The following is a 6,081-nucleotide window of genomic DNA, read 5'->3' as shown; positions in this document are numbered from 1 at the left end:
TGCTGCCACTATTTTGCCTTTTTTGCACCAGCTCTCCCCAAAGACGCGTCTTTGCCTTTTCTTTTTGTCTCAGGTAATCAATGTATGTTTCTGTTGTTCTGCAGTTTCTGGTGTAAGTTTGTGCATTGTCTTACTTCTAAGTTTATGCATTGTCTTATATTGGATTAAATTCTGTAATTCTGTGATGTCAACACACATAGTTGTTTTCCTTGTGGCTACACGTGGCCTGCCGAGAGGACCTGGGATCTAAGGAAGAAAGAGAGAGACAAACTTTTTCCAAAGTTAACTATTTTAGAAATTCTTCCTTAACATCCTGCAGTTCACATTGAGCTGCGCAACCAGAGCTAACGCTGCGGGCTTTAAACTCTTACCTAGAGTTCTCCAAAGGATCATAATTCCTCACATTAAGTTGATGGAAATATCCATACAGGTCAGCCTGAGTCCAGTTTGAGTGAAAGGAGGCGCGCGCGATCACGCTGAGGTAAAGCAGCGGCAGCGCGCGAGACAAAGCGCACAGGCGCCAGCGGTGTGATTGGTCCGCGCTGTCGGGTTTAAATGCATAAACTATAAACCTATTTATTATAAACCTATCCTTTAGGAATAAATATGCTTTGCTAGTGAAATGCTAAGAGCAAAAGAGACGCTTACAGCCGGCTTTTAATATGGAGTCGCTGCCCGCCGTGCGGCGTACAAGCATGTGACGCATTAACAAGGCTTCGTAATAACATGGACCCATACCGAGTTTTCATTTCGACTCTGTTGGACAGCACGGACTTCAAACTTTATAAAAATTGTGTTTTTATATTGGTTTTATGGTTATTTACTTCAAAATAAAGCCAGAAATAAGATCGATCATTTCCGCCTTATTTTGTGGGGTCTAAATGTACCACATTTCGAAACAACCAATGAAAATGTGTTGACGGTCTGTTGCTAGGTAGAACGGAGACACGCAGAGAGAGACGGGAGGGGCGGGGGGAGAACTTGGATATGGCAAGAGACTAGGGCGCAGCCATGCTGTGGATTTTACTAGGTTTTTTAGACTATAAGTGTGTTAGTTAGAGTTCGTGGTGTGTGCAGGGTTAGTAGTAGTTTTGCTAGCTATCGCTACATGGCTTCATACCGATCGCTGACGCACAGAGAAGAGAGACTCCACGTCGGGATGGCCATTTAAACCTCGACTTCAAAGGGTTTTAAAGACAAACAAAAAAAAAAAAATGATTTTTTTTTTTCTCTCCCCTTTCCTAGAAACGTAAACAAGCAATGCTCAGCCTGGCGGCGGGGCTAGTAAAGCATGGCGGGCCACCAGGCTTATAATCCACTGGGGGAAACCCTGGATTGTATCAGAAACCTCAGCACTGCCGGATATTTGTGTTCAGATTGACGAACTGAGATCTCAGGGGATAACGTTTCACAAATAAGATGGACATTTATATTTTGTGAATCCCAGATCCCAGCTTGAACATGTGCGCTCTTGGATAATGGCAAAAAAATTCCCCCATACTGGTTGTACAGGATTCTTCTGTCTGTGCACCACTTGATACTGGCTCAGATTCCCCTAGATCTGGTGCCGGTAACATTTGGGGGCTACGTCCGAGATCTCGAGTGTCTTGCCAGGAGAGGTTGGTGCGGAGATGACGAGACAATTCCTGAGGCTTCAGGGAAGGCTGTATTTAGTGTGTCATCCAGAGAGCCAAAGCAACCGCTGAAACATCAGCATGGCCACCATTAATCCACGGCAAACACTTCAAGATACAGAAAAAACTTTGTACATTAAGTACAGAGCAACTGCAGACAGTTGTGAATTTAATTGATGATGGAAGTGCTGTTCATGTTCACGATTTTAGCAGAACAGTGTGATTTGATTATTGACTTTGTTAGAAGCGAAAAACTGAAAGCGTCAGAGGAAAGAGGCATGGCTCAGCTCCTCCTTTTGGATGAACTGGTAAGTAACCTGCTCGCCACTGGTGCAACTGGAGATGACCCAACCACACTGTCAAGACTGATAATGTGTCAGACGGTCAGACTGGTTGTCCTGTGTCACTTCAGTTGGACCTCATCAATTCAGGCTTTAGACAGCTACTCCAACAGTAGTACAGTAGTGAACAACGGTGAGACACATCATAGTTGTTTATCCTTTTAGGATCTTGGGTTTGGGGATTTGATCTTTTTCAAATGCATTTATGTTATAGGTGGTATAAAATGCCAATTAAAATGGTTGTTTTCCCTTGCAGCCAACACAGAGAGTATGAGGCTCCACTGCTGACAAAGCACCAAAAGCAAGTCAAATTGGTAAGAGGAGCCCCTCTTCCAGTGAAGGAGAAAATATATTGAGGTTAAATGATGTTGCAGCTTTATTTCCAAGCAGAGAGTTTAAGGTTAAAAATGCATTTCCTTGATTTTGTTCCGGAGGATTGCTGTAGAACAAAATGGATACTGGTTAAACTTCTTCCCCCTTATAAATTACATTATATTTACTTTATATTTGCAGATGACACAAGTATCTTCTGTACTGGAAAAAAACATTCAACAACTCTGAGGTGGTCAATACAGAAATGAAAAAACTACAACACTGGTTCAAAAACAATAAATTATCAGTACATTTAGATAAAACTGAATTCATGATGTTCGGAAACAATAAAAAACAAGAACATAATCCAATTAAAATAACTATTGACAGTGTTGATTTACAACAAGTACATGAAATCAAATTTTGGGGTGTCATAATAGATGATACATTTAGCTGGAAACCACAGATCGGCCAAGTAAAATCTAAAATAGCCAAAAGTGTTGCTGTTCTGAGGGGAATTAGTTTCGTACTGAACTACAAATCTTTATTTATTCTGTACAACACACTCCTTGTACCACATCTAACCAGTGACGTGCGGTGAGGTTCATTGCTGGTGAGGCACTGACTGACGACTATACAGACACCATGCATGTTATTGGACGTACGGAAATGTCGCGCAGGCTGGGGGGCAAAAAGTCTAATCTTTTACATGTCATCCATAACCCCGTTAACTCAGCCAAACTTAGAAATGTACAAATTAATTTCGTGCTGTCCGCCAAGCTGCTACTCGTTGCCATAGCAACTGACAACAATGCCGCTTCATGTTTTAGGATTTAACACCAAATAAACATTCATGAATTTTGCACACAGACCAGAACATTCAGTCTGTTGTTGTAGTACGTTTTAGGCTTAATGTTTAATTAATAAATAATTGCTGTGGTAGATTAGCTACCGCTTCTACTTTACTGAATTATTTAGACATACAAACTGTAGCCCACAAAACGTACATTTTATTAAAAAACTAAGCAAAAACATCTTATTGCTGTCTTACCTTTACTTATTAATGAAATTCATGCACCGCTAATTCTGCACAAAAATATCCGTTCATCCAAAGCCAAGTCTACCTTCGGCATGTCTTTTCTACTTTTCTTGTGACAGAGAGGGGGTTTATGATTTAAGAGGTGAAGGATATTTTAAGAAACAACCAAACAATGTATTAGAACAACCAGGAAGAGTTTTTGTTTCTCGGTGCGTGGAGTAAAAGTATGGAGTGGATTGAATGATGAGTTCAAAAAAGTACAAATGTAAACCAGCTTAAAACACTAATTATAAAGGAGCTTATTTCAAAATATGTTCTATAAGATGACTGTTTTATAGTCTATAAATGCTATTGATGATATAAATGGTGTTTAAATAATTGTACATATTTAAATATCATGTAAAGTGGAAACAAGTTGTCTCTTTTTGATGCTCTGACAGTTACTTGATTATAAATTGATAAGTAGGAAAGGGGCGGGACATTATAAGATATCGTATCTTCTACCTGCGACTTTCCAAACAGAAAATATTAAATTTGCATATCATTTGGACAAAATACTTGGTTTTACCTTTTATTTCTTAAGTTTGTTTCATTCTATTTTTTTTTCTTTCTTGATTGTCTTTTCTGTCTGTTTGAAATGAAATAAATAAGATAAAATATTAACATCCCTGGCACATTTAGATGCAAATTTGATTTTACTCATCCAAGAAGTTCCTTTCTGAGAGGAAACAACAGATATTTTTCAAAAGATTGTAAAATAATGTAATTCTTCCCAAATTTTCCAACCTCTCGATGTGGTTTGAGGTCTGAGAAATCATTCATTCAAAGAAAAATGTTTCTTAAAATCAGTCAAAGTCTATATCTGCTTTCAGATGCATTTCCTGGATTTTGATCCGGAGGATTGCTGTAGAACAAAATGGATACTGGTTAAACTTCTTCCTGCTGTTCTAAACCATGTAGTGACAGAGAAAATGTTCCGTCCAAAACTGATCAGAAAAATTCTGAACACTTTGTGGCTGTTTTTTCCATGACAGTTAAGCTGTTGAGAATATATAAAATTGCTATTAAGCATGGTTTCTTTGCCAATTCTTTGGTTTGAAAATGAATAAATTTTTTCTCTGCATAAAAAACTTCTTGTGTTTGTGATATACCTGCTTCCAGTTCCTGTGGCGTCACTCTTTTTCTCCTGTTCTTTTCTGCGGGTTAAAAATACTTTTGGTCAAATACTGAGTCTTATTAAAACAGAATGCTATTATAAAATGAGATCTGAGGCATCAACAGAGTAATTATCACCAAGTAAACGTTTCTTACAGTCATCAACATGCTCACTCATTGGGTTTTGAGTGTACATCTGATCCTACATAACTGACCTGCTTTCTATCAGCACATTTTTCTGATGATTACTGGAATTTCCAAATTAATATGATTCGATCCAAACATAGTATCCATCTCAATTTTGTGGTGTATCAGTTTACTGGTAATAATATACCTTGAAAGACGATCAAGCACAAAAGATTGTAAAATAATATAAAAGTACCATCATGATGTCTATAAAAACCTGATAATTCTCAGTTAATATTTTATAAAATATTTGGATGAGCAAGTTATGTATGCCCTGCTGTATGGTGGATGGACTAATTGACATTAAAGCATTTACCTCCGTCCTATATTGATTGAGCAGCTTTCTCTATGTTGGGTCTTGGTGCTGATATCTGTCTCTTTGAGTTTGAAAGGCATTCTTGCTATCACCCTAATTTTGGCTTTTCTCCACAGATTCTCTATCGGTTTCAAATCAAGACCAACACAGAACATCAATCTTACTTTATGTGAGAAGAAACACTCTGGTCAAGCTAAAAGTTTGTTTTAAACCAAAAAATTGTGTAATTTTGAGTTTAACTGTAAATGTATTTTTTATTAAGTCTTATCTTTCAGTTGGATCAAATAATTCTGGTGAAAAAGGTCTGAGAAATGATTCACTCAAAGAAAAATGTTGAAAAAATATAGAATCAAAGTGATATTGGTTAAATTTTTTTACTGTTGTTACAAAGCCGGTAATGAAGCATCAACAGAGAAAACATTGAGATATGTTCTATCAAAATGACCAGAACATTTCTTATGTCCAATTTGCTGCTTTCTGGTTGTTTTTTCCTTGCCATCAGCAATATTGTGAATATATAAAATTATTGTTTAGAACAGATGTTTCCTGAAATTTCCAGCCTCCTCGTTTGGTTTTACTTTTGATAAATTACAATGTTCCACATGAAGAGACAGCCATACATCAAGTGCATGAAATGTTCAGAACAATTCAGTGAAAGCATCTTAAAGAATTGATGACATTTGGATGAACGTGTGATTTTTTTATTTATTTTTTTTAAAAGATGTTTTTAATCTTTGGAGGTCAGATGAAGCATTTTTCACAAGGCGATATGGGGCCCTAGCAGATCTGCTTTAGAGGCCCCTCTTCCTACTAAGAACATTAACACCACTAACAGTATTTAAATACACATTTGGAGAAATCTGGGAGAGGGGGTCCAGTTTAATTGGCCGAGATAAAAACCAGTCACACTGAAAAAAATAACTCTTTGGATTAACATAAAAAAATCATGGAAAGATTTTCCACCTGATTACTTTGCTTTATTTCAGCACTATGCAATTTTGTTACTCCGATTTAAAGGAAATGTGTTGGTTCAACTTAATTTATTAAGGTTATTCCAATTTAAAGCAAATGTGTTGGTTCAACTTAATTTATTAAGGT

The 6,081-nt window shown here is 37.2% G+C and overlaps 1 long non-coding RNA gene across 1 annotated transcript in view; it reads right to left on the bottom strand.

Moving 5' to 3' along the window:
- The window catches only part of LOC103152070 (uncharacterized), a 57,960-nt gene extending 53,435 nt beyond the window's left edge, over positions 1-4,525 (bottom strand). Inside the window, exon 1 of the long non-coding RNA XR_001658671.1 lies at positions 4,478-4,525. This is a non-coding gene — a long non-coding RNA (uncharacterized LOC103152070). The remainder of the gene's footprint in view (positions 1-4,477) is intronic.
- Positions 4,526-6,081: the final 1,556 nt, after the last annotated feature.

Source organism: Poecilia formosa, unplaced genomic scaffold (assembly GCF_000485575.1).
Source record: "Poecilia formosa unplaced genomic scaffold, Poecilia_formosa-5.1.2 Scaffold300, whole genome shotgun sequence".
Taxonomy (NCBI): domain Eukaryota; kingdom Metazoa; phylum Chordata; class Actinopteri; order Cyprinodontiformes; family Poeciliidae; genus Poecilia; species Poecilia formosa.
This window is presented reverse-complemented; position numbering and strand designations above follow the sequence as displayed.